General features: G+C 48.1%; 1 protein-coding gene and 1 pseudogene across 1 annotated transcript in view; both read left to right on the top strand.

Annotated features, from left to right (window-relative positions):
- LOC135911352 (uncharacterized) overlaps positions 1 to 2,345 on the top strand; it is a 213,043-nt gene extending 210,698 nt beyond the window's left edge. The window contains exon 4 of the mRNA XM_070523690.1: positions 2,206 to 2,345. The gene's annotated coding sequence lies outside the window, so the exon portion shown is untranslated. The remainder of the gene's footprint in view (positions 1 to 2,205) is intronic.
- LOC139049281 (pre-mRNA splicing regulator USH1G-like) lies at positions 1,090 to 3,108 on the top strand (annotated as a pseudogene).
- Positions 3,109 to 12,780: the final 9,672 nt, after the last annotated feature.

Below are 12,780 nucleotides of genomic sequence, written 5' to 3'. Positions count from 1 at the left end.
AGCTCGCTGTTCACGGCGTGGTACACAAGTGAGAGAGAGAGAGAGAGCCGGGACGGCCGCGAAGGGCGATCATATAGCGACAGTCGTATACGTTGTGCCGTTCCGAAGTTGGAAACATGCACGTGCGGAGCAGGTCACGGCACTGTACAATTTCGCATCCGATCTGGCGCACGCATGACTGCAGTCGTATCGAAAGACGACGACGTACGAGGCGCGGGTATCCGAGAGGTCCCATCAGATTCCAAGAAGCGGAGCACCCAATAAGTGGCAAACAGCACCTGTGCTTGGATTGTAGCGCGAAGTGACACGGACAGAGACTATAAGCAGACACAGGACGAGCGCTATTTCAGTGCTCGTCCTGCCTGCTTCTAGTCTCTCTCTGTCTGTGTCACTTCGCGCTACAATGCAAGAATGTGTTACCGTACCAACTCGCCCAACTTTCTATCCTTTAGCACTTGTGCGCCAACACTGTCCGTTCACTAGGATGACGCTTCGGAAAAAGACGGTTGTTGGGATTCTTGGAACTGTTTATGTGTTGGACGTGTTGTTGGCACGACTCGTGCGACAGATCGAATGGTTTCTACGTATGCTATGCGTAAGCAGGAGTGTACGTTGGCGTTCGATACGTAATTCGTATGTCGTATATCGATGAAACCTTGTTTCGCAGGTACGACCGGTCGTACGATGGATTGAACAGTTTGTATGCACACGTCTTAGGCATGATACACGCAGAAAGGAGGGGGGGAGGGGGGCGTGCGACACGTATTACATGCGACGCACACAGTTTGGAAACATTTTGAAAAGCTTGTCTGACGTCTTTTCGGTACGACTGACCGCATGATTTCTAAGAGCGACATTACCGCAATAAAGGTGGTAAGGTGGACGTCCGATACGTAATACATGTGACGTACATTGCTGGAATCTTTTCGTTGGTGCGACCGGTCGTACGACATGCGGCATGGTTTCCAAGCACGACATGAACAGAATAAACTTCGTAAGGTGGAAGTACGATGCGTAATACGTGCGACGTAAATTGCTGGAACCTTGTTAGAAGCTTATTGGTTATCTTGTTTGTTTACCAGTCGTAAGATGGACCGTAAGTTTTGTAGAACACGACGGTAAGCAGTAAATGCGCATGCTTCGATGGGCACGTCTATATATGCAACGCGTGTGACGTACATTCGACGAGCACTAAAGCGCGAACGCGCGAACGTACCATCTGCTATGGTCCCAGTGAAAACACTTTGTACATAAGACATCCGAACCATGTCCCAACGTCCATGCATGGTTTCGGAGACAAATAGCTGGGACATCCGCTGAAAGTCCACTTTCAGTTTCGCAGAGTGCGGCCATGTGAGTTATCTTGTGAGGGACGTCCGACACATCGACACATCCCCAGGATATCCGTGTCCCGTAGCGGATGTCCATAGGATATCCATAGCATCGACGTCATTGTTCTCGCTAGGGTAAGCAGGAGACACCCGGTACAATTCCGCGTCCGATCCGATGCGAGACAAGTCGTACCAACAATACGGACCCAATACGCTTCCTACAGGTTGCACGAGGTTCCAGCAGTTCGTAACAGGCATGTTTCAGACGAGTCGCACGTCGCGCTGGACTCCGAGTATTTGCAGCAACGCAAATAAGAGAGTACTATATATACCAAAGCAGCTACTTAGGTTCGTGAAATCGCACTGGACACTTTGTGACTTACGTGTCCAGGTGACTGCTCTTGCCCACAGGAATACACTTAAGTTCGTGAGATCTCGTTGGACAATTTGTGACTTATGCGTCTAGGTCCCTACAGTTGCTCACAGGCGTAGTCCTTTAAACCAAGCAGCTATGCGCAAGGATATCGATTTCTTTCTTCGCCCCGCAGCCTTTTCTTTCAAGCTCTGTACAGGCAAGAACTTGGTGGACCGCGTACTACGTATCCCCTGCTTATAACATAGTCGTGCCAGGAGCTGAGCATCGAGCGGTTTTCGTCCGACTCGCAACTAGCGCATCTGTTGTCTGCGCACTTAAAGAATACGAATGCCCTTATATGTATATGTTACGGGTGCTGCCAAAGAAATTTCTTAGTTCCGAGTCAGGGACCTGTCTGTGTGCCACACTCCGTTCGTTCCCGCCTCCTTGTGCGCACCAGTTCTCGATTCCACCAATCGCGTGGCTCGAGACGGCTGCTCATTCAAAACCCCGTCGCAGGTGCGGACCCTGGACAGCGACGGCAAGAAGTCGATCCGCTCGCTGACGGGCCTCCAGCGCGACGCCGAGGTCGTCTTCGTGCCCAAGGGCTCCGCCGAGGAGCTCGCCCCCTTCCTCGCGGCCCGGCCTGCCCGACTTCCTGGACTCCGGCTCGCCCGCGGGCGACCTCTCGCGGGCCATCAGCGAGCCCGACCTGGGCACGCGCCCGGGCTCCGGCCTGGGCGAGGACGAGCCCATGACGGGCTCGAGCATGTTCGAGCGGCCGGGCTTCGGCAGCGTGGCGTTTCGCAACTCCATCTCGGGCACCCTGCTGTCCCTGCCGTCGTGTCGCATGGACGACGAGGAAGCCGGCAGCATCGACGTGCCCTGCGGCAGCGTGGTCGACGCCATCGGCTCGGCGGGCAGCCTGGCGCAGCGGCAGAGCGTCCTGCCCTGGGAGGACGTCGAGGACGTCTACTACGAGGAGGACGAAGAAGACGAAGAGGAGGATGGCGGCGCGACCCCGGCGATCGTGGTGTTCCTCTCCGCCCACGGACTGGCCGAGTACGTGGACCTGTTCTCGGGGGAGAAGGTGGACCTGGACGCGCTGACGCTGCTCGGCGAGGAAGACGTCAAGGCCATGGGCGTGCCCCTGGGACCGCGGAAGAAGCTGCTCAGGGCGGTGGAGCAGAGACGGGTGGCCTTCGAAGACCCCGGAGAGGTGGCCGATTCCAGGCTGTAGTCTGGAGGACAGATGCGTTGAGAGACACACGTCTTTGGCATACGAGTGTTTTCGTTTCTTGTGGGCGTGCTTGTGGGCGTGCTTGCGGGCGTGCTTGCGGGCGTCGTGTGGTGCCAGTCCGAGAGCGACCACACCGATCGATGGTCTGTATCAAACGAACAGAGTGAATTTTTTCTTCCTCTCTCTCTCTCTCGTAATCGAGTGCATCGGAAATGAACTTGTTCCCCACTTCTGCGGAACGTTTCGAGGTTTGCCGAAGGTGTTTGCTTGGCATGAACTGCTCCGTTTGCGGAACCTAGTTCGGCATCGCTGCGTCTCGGTGGTGACAGGCGTTTGAGGAATCCGCGTTGTAGAGAGAGAGAGAGAGAGACTTTATGTAATGAAAGCTGAAAATATGAGCCCTGATGTGCATCAGGGCTCATATGCGCGAGGTGCGCATATAGGTGCGCTCAAGGTGCGCGAGCCTTGCTGGACATTTTTTTTTGTTTTTTGAGTGAGAGATGCGACACGGGGGCGAAATCTCATTTCGCTCAAGGATTAAGTGTTATCACTGAAAACTCTTTTATCTCAGTCAGCTCTTCGATTTGTCGTGTTAGCTATGCCACGCGTCCTAGAGAAAGGCGTAGGGCCAATGTGTTTCCTCTTGCGCGGATTCAGTAACGCTTGTAATTCCAGACGTTTGAGGTGTGTGCTCCTCAAAAGACGGTTTTTAAGTTCAGGGAACTTTTTTCTTCTACTTGAGGAAAGATCTTAGTCAAGGTGATTCCAGAATACCGCCTGGAGCCGCAAAGCATGCGCGCGCGTAAGTTTTGTAGATTCAAGAAAAAAAAATTGATGTACAGGCATATAAGGTGCGCCGTAATTTACTGCAGGGATGATGTGCTTCCCTGCAAACCTTATGTGGTACAGCGGCACACCTAATCGAGAGTATTTGTTGCGAGCATGTTGAACTCGAAAGCTTTTCAGCATCCTTATTCTTCCGCAAAGTGCTGTTTTAGAAGGGGTCCGCGTAGCTTTCACCATTCACAGACGTTATTGCACCAACTATCGGCGGAGAGACTGCCCTCCCCCCCCACCCCCTTTTAGGAAACTAATAACCTGTCCTTCACACGATTCCGGTCAGCAAAGAAGGCACGCGTAAGAGCTGTGTTAATGTAGGCACGGACCTATTTGTTCGACATGTGTTGTTTAAATCACGTCACATGACGGCGTGCTTAAGCACAATCGAAGGGACACTAAAGAGGATTGTCGAACTGCAGCAGACAGCTTGTCATCCAGCTCAAGCTTTCCGTGACGTCATAGATTCTGGCGGCATTCTTCCGAGGTTATATGGACAAATAATACAGTGCAATGGAGTCTCGTTGATGCAACCTCCAAGGGAACCGGGAAGTAAAATGTATCATCCGGAAATCGTATTATCCGTATGGAAATACATTGCTCCAGTGGGACATTGGCCCGCAATATATAAACGCATTATCCCAAAAGCGTATTATGCAGAATCGTATCAACGAGATTCCACTAACAAAAAATCATTATGCTCTAAAATAAAAAAAACCAAGCTCAGTCTGACAACTTTTGTGGGCGCTTCCTCCATACAAAGATAAAACATCGTAAATAAAGATAAATTCTACGATAAAATATTGCAAAATCCGTGACGGCACAGGTGCCGCGTAAATAGGGCCGCGTAATTAAGGACACTTATTTACATATGCTATTCAGATGCTATTTGGATTCATTCAGTATTTCCCTTTAATGTCCTTTCATACATTTTGACGAATTTAGTGCTCAAGAGAACGCAGCGACGTCAGCAAGAGTTGGCACTAATTTGCTCCGCCAATCCGAGCAATTAGCACGAGCTTGAAATGTCAATGGGAGCAGGAGTGTTCGTGACTGTATAGTATCTTGTATGTCAGGGTCGTTGGTCACAGCGGGCTTCACGTGAGCTAACTTTTACGTGCGCTGAAGTTTCAGTCCTGCGTTTGTATCTATCCGAGAAAGCTGTGTCAGGTCAACCATCGAATTCGTCGGCTGTGGACAAAGAGAAAAAAGTATCAGTCGTTTTATGTGTTTTACGGTGCTGCACATTCATATTAAGGGGGAATCCGGCAACGAACCACCCAGAACGTGTCGTGGGATGTTTCTGGAAGCGAAGAGACATCAATGCACTATGATAGAATCGAGCAAGCATGCATGCTGTCGGCGGTTGTAGTAATTCAAGCGTTTAAACTGGCGCGGAATAGTCGCCATAAGCTGTGCATGTGGCGCGAACTGGCGGTGAAACTTGGTACTTCGATATGGATGCAATCGGATTACTGCACGTAAGTCGGCTGTTATTTAGTGCGCCGCAGTTATTGTTTGAAATCGCAGTCTCTAATTGCCTCATGTTCGCGATTTACTCTACGCTTATTACGAGCTAAGGAAAGTTGACGCTAAAAAAGCGGCGCTGCCTTAGAGGCAACGAGTGGAGCGGCTATCCGCGCGTCCCTCATTGTATGGCAGCACACGTGAGCGTTCCTCTACGCGCTTGAGTTTGCGAGTGAGTAGCCAAGTGTTCTGCGGTCTCCCTCCTGTGAGATACGGAAATTCCATCCACTAATTGTGCCGCAAAGGGTTGCCAGCACTCCACGACTAGCACTGTATACTGGCACATCCTGCCGATTCCCACCAATGCCGACGTACAATCGCTATCGCACTCGCCTATCGCTGTTTCCAGCACGTTTTCTGGCGTGCGACTTCGTGAGCACGATCGCGACTGCAGATCGAAAAAAAAACATCTTTTTAAAAAATGTCTTACGGCGTTTCCCGCGTTACCACGGCAGGAATGGACACACCTACCGGTAAGCTTTTATTGCATCGCAAGATACGGCACCACAAAAGTTGGTTGTCGGTCCCTTTAAATAGGGCAAACTGCTAGGAAACGAAACTTAATTGGTTATATACGAGTGGCACCTTGCACTTTGGAAGCAATCTCGTAAAATCTACAGGTCTAGCAGTGGCCATCAATGAATACACTGCCATCATTCTTGTAGTAAACCAAATCAATCTACCATTTAGTAGCCAGTAAACAGCACCTTGGCAGACAACGCCGGCGCCTGGTACTCACCGGCTCACAGATTCCAGAGCATGGCCTCCGAGATTTTCAGTGCGCCGCGGGTGCCTCCCGGTCTTTGAGGCCGTTCCCAGATGCTGCGCTTGTTCGCAAGCTTCCAGGTTTTGCTTCATTTCCTGCGTGTAGTAACTGGTCAGCGCTTTATTAGTATTTTTCAGTTTCATTAGGAACGTCTACTTCGCGAGCGTTTCGTGACAAATCTATTCGTATTTCAGCCGTAGAGTTTTCCCACTGAAGGCAGTTTCATATCTTTAGCATCTGAAACGGCTCTCTTACGTAGTTCGAAGTCTTGTAGCAGTTGGCCTTTAATTTGGTCCGTCGAAACGGCGATTGTTCAGCAACTTCCCCGGGTAATGTCACACATTTCAGTGTTGGTTGCTAATTTCAGGAGTCTCGGCAGCCCTCAGACATCGGTAAGTTTTGAATCGCGGTGAGCCGAAACCCCCCAAGAAGCCTTACGACTCCCAAGATGAACTCTCCTGACGAATTTCACTGGCTTATATCGTAGTACTCCGAGGTATCAAACGATCTTGTCTTTTCACAGAGCACGACATTGAGCTAAAGAAGTGTGGAAATAGCTATATGTGTCTGCTTGAATCGCCAAATAAACGGATGAACCGAACTTGTGACCCATATTGCTTGCAGATTGAAATACCAGTGTTCAAACGTCGCTGGGACAATGGCGGTTGAACTCCATTCTCGCGGCTATAGACCTCGCCACGAGTGATGCATGGACTCTGAGATGTCGCTCGCAGGGCGAGAATTCGGAGACCACTTGTTTGGCGACTGCCGCACTTGATAAGCGTAGTTCTGGCGGGTCAATTGCCGGCAGCGCCTTTGCAAGTGTATGTTCAATCTCACGCGCACAAGCGGGGAAAGCGGGGGAAGAAACGCGCCGTCACTTTGTAAGTGTGATTGGCACTTTGGGAAGTTCACCCAGTTTGGAGTATGTTTGTCCATGGCTAACCGTTTTTCCCGTCACCTTGAGACACTAGGTAGTCAATGGTCGAATAGGTAGGGTATCGGGCTGCCATGCTGAGGTATGTAACACTGGGTGTTTGCCTTTCTCTAATGAAACCTGAGTAATAAGGCCTCCCATTGTTCTAAAGACTTTATTCTTCCCTCAGAGCTCCGATCCGGAGTTCAACTGAAGACCGTCCGACTGGCCGAAACCGCCGCTAGGGTCCAAGGACTCCTGGCCGCCGTCTAGGTGGGAAGGCTTAAAGCCTTCCCTACATCTGTTGGACAAATAAAGTTTTACAATCCAAACCAATCTAATGAAACCCTCTGCACCAAATTGGCCGACTGGACGTGTGCTACTTGGTACGTGCCACATTTCAACGGACCTCCTTGGACGCCATCTTGGATCCCTGGGCGTGTCTTCAGTGACAAGAAAAAAAAACGAAAGTCAAAATTTATCCGTGCTGGCTGAAAACGAATCCGCGTTGAGTGTATATTCAGACAAAGTGTTCAGACATGCGCCAGGCGCGAAATTTGCGGTGGCGCAGCGCATCCAGAGGGACGGGCGAGGAGGAGTCCGGCTGAAGTACGCGATTCACACATGACGCCTTTCAGAGGTGGCGATACGCGGTGCCTCGCTACATTGCTTCTGAACGGATACGGTGTGAACTTCGCGGTCTGTGTGCTGTGTAGTCGTCGAACTTTGAGTTTGTAGCTCTCTGTGCGTTAATACTGTCATCGGGTGGGCGCTACAGAAACGCCTTTGAGAAGCGATCGCGGCAAGCCTCGAGGACTTTGACCAAGCCATCCCGGTCTGACCCGCACAGCCACGTTCCCGCTGTGGAACCCCGGCCCTGTCGCTACGCCACTGTACACGGATCACGAAAATCAGGACCATATTCATATTTGCATTGTGCGTAAAGGTTCGATAACTTACCGCAGCCATCGCCGTTACTCTATAACCATGCACTGGAGTCGGACGGCGGGCTTGTCTTTTTCTATACGGGGAAATGACAAAAAAAAACCTGTTTAAAAAATAAAGGCTCCGTCACATGTTTTCGTCGTCATTGGCCTGGTGCTGTGTCTTGTTGCGAATCTACCACTCTATCACGGGAATTCTACACCATGTACGACGAACCGTCCGTGTGCCCTGGCGCTTTCATAGATGCTCATACGCGTGCTTACGCCGAGAGAAAGACAGAAAGAGAAAGGCAAAGGAAAGACAGGGAGGTTAACCAGAGAATATCTCCGGTTGGCTACCCTGCACTGGGGGAGGGGAAAGGGGATGCAATAGGTGAGAAAGAAGGATAAAAAAGAAAAAAAAACCTAAGCACACACACGCATGTACACACGAACTACTTCTGTGGGCACTGTCACGCAGCCCGCAAAGGCATTCCTAGTCTTACGCAGTGTCACCGTACACTGCGTAAGTGTACTGTGCAAGTGCGCAAGTGTGTGTACGCCGAATCACGCGATGAATAAATGGATATGCACACATCGGATCTTCCTGGGAATAAAAAGGTAAGCCTGTACAGCCCGTTACAAAGATGTCACAGCCAGGTCCATTCCCTTCTGTGGGAAGCAATGCTGGTTCGGCACGTACTTCAATCACCATGGCAACAACGCACGTAGTTACAATTTACGCGATGGATAAATAGATATGCTCGAATTGGATTTTTCTAAAACAAGGTAAGCCTATAGCCCATTACGAAGATGTTGCAGAAACGTCGACTCACTTTTCTGGGAAAGAATACAGGTTCGGCGCACGCAAGATCGCCATTGTATTAAACGTGTATCCACCGATTTACTCTATGAATAAATTGATATGCTCGAACTCGACTTCCCAGGAAAACAGGTAAGCCTGTACACCATTACAATGTTGTTACAGCCAGGTAAGCCGATATATCACACCCCGCGCATGTGCGAATGCTGATTTAGGTGATAAATGAGCGAATAAGCTGAGAATAATTTCCTTTGAAAAATGAAAAAACGGTAAGCCCTTGAAAATAATTGTTTTGGGAAGGTCCAATGAACTCCCTTTAAATTGTTGGTTATTTGCATATCATGAAAAGCCAACAAACACTGACACCAAGGACAACATAGGGGAAATTAGTTGTGCCTAATAAATGAAATGAAGAAACGATAAATTAATGGAAATTAAAGTGGATGAAAAACAACTTGCCGCAGGTGGGAACCGAACCCACAACCTTCGCATTTCGCGTGAGATGCTCTACCAATTCAGCTACCGCGGTGCTGTTTCCCCATCCACTTTCTTGGGTATTTTATGTGTACTAGTAGAACCCGGGGAGTGTTAGCCAGTGCCGCCACTCACAGACCTTGGCGGCGGACGTGGAACATCCTTTTTGCCGCAGGCGCAATGCGAAGGTTGTGGGTTCGGTTCCCACCTGCGAAAAATTGTTTTTTCATCCACTTTTATTTCCAACAATGTATCGTTTCGTCATTCCACTTATTAAGCACAAGTAATTTCCCCTATGTTGTCCTTGGTGTCAGTGTTTGTTGGCTTTTCATGATATGACTAATAAAAATCGGGCCCCTCACTTAACCCCCTTTCTTCTCGTTCATTACATAACGAGGGTGTCAAATCCAGCAACATTGATGCCTTCAGGTAGCATATGTGGGTTTATTGGCCAGTTACCTTCACCAAAAAAAAGATCACGCTCTCGTGACGCCTGCGGCAAAAAGGACGTTCCACGTCCGCCGCCAAGGTCTGTGAATGGTGGCACTGGCTAACACTCACAGGGTTCTACTGGTACATATAAAATACCCAAGAAAGTGGATGGGGAACCAGCGCCGCAGTAGCTCAATTGGTTGAGTATCGCACGCGAAATGCGAAGGTTGTGGGTTCGGTTCCCACCTGCGGCAAGTTCTTTTTCCATCCACCTTATTTCCATGAATTTATCCTTTCTTCATTTATTAAGCACAAGTAATTTCCCCTATGTTGTCCTTGGTGTCAGTGTTTGTTGGCTGCTTATGATATGACTAATAAAAATCAGGCCCTTCGGTTAAACCCCCTTTCTTCTCGTTCATTACATATATATATATATATATATATATATATATAGCCTATAGGCACACACGTTTTGGGGAATTGTTTTGGGGAATTGTTTTGGGGAGGTCGAATAAACTCCCTTTAAGGTGCTCATTCTTTGCGCGGATCACTGCGCACACACGTGCTAGTGCCCATTTACGCGATAAATCAGCGAATAAGCGGATAATATTTTTCTCGGAATAGTGAAAAAACGGTAAGCCTATAGCCCATGGAAATAATTGTTTTGGGAAGGTCGAAAAAACTCCCTTTAAGGTGCTCATTCTTTGCGCGGATCACTGCGCACACACGTGCTAATGCCCATTTAAGCGATAAATCAGCGAATAAGCGGATAATATTTTTCTCGGAATAGTGAAAAAACGGTAAGCCTATAGCCCATGGAAATAATTGTTTTTGGAAGGTCGAATAAACTCCCTTTAAGGTGCTCATTCTTTGCGCGGATCACTGCGCACACACGTGCTAATGCCCATTTACGCGATAAATCAGCGAATAAGCGGATAATATTTTTCTCGGAAAAGTGAAAAAACGGTAAGCCTATAGCCCATGGAAATAATTGTTTTTGGAAGGTCGAATAAACTCCCTTTAAGGTGCTCATTCTTTGCGCGGATCACTGCGCACACACGTGCTAATGCCCATTTACGCGATAAATCAGCGAATAAGCGGACAATATTTTTCTCGGAATAGTGAAAAAACGGTAAGCCTATAGCCCATGGAAATAATTGTTTTTGGAAGGTCGAATAAACTCCCTTTAAGGTGCTCATTCTTTGCGCGGATCACTGCGCACACACGTGCTAATGCCCATTTACGCGATAAATAAGCGAATAAGCGGATAATATTTTTCTCGGAAAAGTGAAAAAACGTTAAGCCTAGCCCATGAAAAAAATTGTTTTGGGGAGGTCGAATAAACGCCCTTTAAGGTGCTCATTCTTTGCGCGGATCACTGCGCGCGCACGTGCTAGTGCCTATTTACGCGATAAATCAGCGAATAAGCGGATGATATTTTTCTCGGAAAAGTGAAAAAACGGTACGCCTGTAGCCCATGGAAATAATTGTTTTGGGAAGGTCGAATAAACTCCCTTTAGGGTGCTCATTCTTTGCGCGGATCACTTCGCACGCACGTGCTAATGCCCATTTACGCGATAAATCAGCGAATAAGCGGATAATATTTTTCTCGGAAAAGTGAAAAAACGGTAAGCCTATAGCCCATGGAAATAATTGTTTTGGGAAGGTCGAATAAACTCCCTTTAAGGTGCTCATTCTTTGCGCGGATCACTGCGCACACACGTGCTAGTGCCCATATACGCGATAAATCAGCGAATAAGCGGATAATATTTTTCTCGGAATAATGAAAAAACGGTAAGCCTATAACCCATGGAAATAATTGTTTTGGGAAGGTCGAAAAAACTCCCTTTAAGGTGCTCATTCTTTGCACGGATCACTGCGCACACACGTGCTAATGCCCATTTACGCGATAAATCAGCGAATAAGCGGATAATATTTTTCTCGGAATAGTGAAAAAACGGTAAGCCTATAGCCCATGGAAATAATTGTTTTTGGAAGGTCGAATAAACTCCCTTTAAGGTGCTCATTCTTTGCGCGGATCACTGCGCACACACGTGCTAATGCCCATTTACGCGATAAATCAGCGAATAAGCGGATAATATTTTTCTCGGAAAAGTGAAAAAACGGTAAGCCTATAGCCCATGGAAATAATTGTTTTTGGAAGGTCGAATAAACTCCCTTTAAGGTGCTCATTCTTTGCGCGGATCACTGCGCACCCACGTGCTAATGCCCATTTACGCGATAAATCAGCGAATAAGCGGACAATATTTTTCTCGGAAAAGTGAAAAAACGGTAAGCCAAGCCCATGGAAATAATTGTTTTGGGGAGGTGGAATAAACTCCCTTTAAAGTGCTCGTTCTTTGCGCGGATCACTTCGCACGCACGTGCTAATGCCTATTTACGCGATAAATCAGCGAATAAGCGGATAATATTTTTCTCGGAAAAGTGAAAAAACGGTAAGCCTAGCCCATGGAAATAATTGTTTTGGGGAGGTGGAATAAACGCCCTTTAAGGTGCTCATTCTTTGCGCGGATCACTGCGCACGCACGTGCTAGTGCCTATTTACGCGATAAATCAGCGAATAAGCGGATAATATTTTTCTCGGAAAAGTGAAAAAACGGTAAGCCTATAGCCCATGGAAATAATTGTTTTGGGGAGGTTGAATGAACTCCCTTTAAGGTGCTCATTCTTTGCGCGGATCACTGCGCACGCACGTGCTAGTGCCTATTTACGCGATAAATCAGCGAATAAGCAGATAATATTTTTCTCGGAAAAGTGAAAAAACGGTAAGCCTATAGCCCATGGAAATAATTGTTTTTGGAAGGTCGAATAAACTCCCTTTAAGGTGCTCATTCTTTGCGCGGATCACTTCGCACGCACGTGCTAGTGCCTATTTACGCGATAAATAAGCGAATAAGCGGATAATATTTTTCTCGGAAAAGTGAAAAAACGGTAAGCCCATGGAAATAATTGTTTTTGGAAGGTCGAATAAACTCCCTTTAAGGTGCTCATTCTTTGCGCGGATCACTGCGCACGCACGTGCTAATGCCTATTTACGCGATAAATCAGCGAATAAGCGAATAATATTTTTCTCGGAAAAGTGAAAAAACGGTAAGCCCATGGAAATAATTGTTTTTGGAAGGTCGAATAAACTCC

This window comes from Dermacentor albipictus, chromosome 8 (genome assembly GCF_038994185.2).
Source record: "Dermacentor albipictus isolate Rhodes 1998 colony chromosome 8, USDA_Dalb.pri_finalv2, whole genome shotgun sequence".
NCBI classification, from domain to species: Eukaryota; Metazoa; Arthropoda; class Arachnida; order Ixodida; family Ixodidae; genus Dermacentor; species Dermacentor albipictus.
This window is presented reverse-complemented; position numbering and strand designations above follow the sequence as displayed.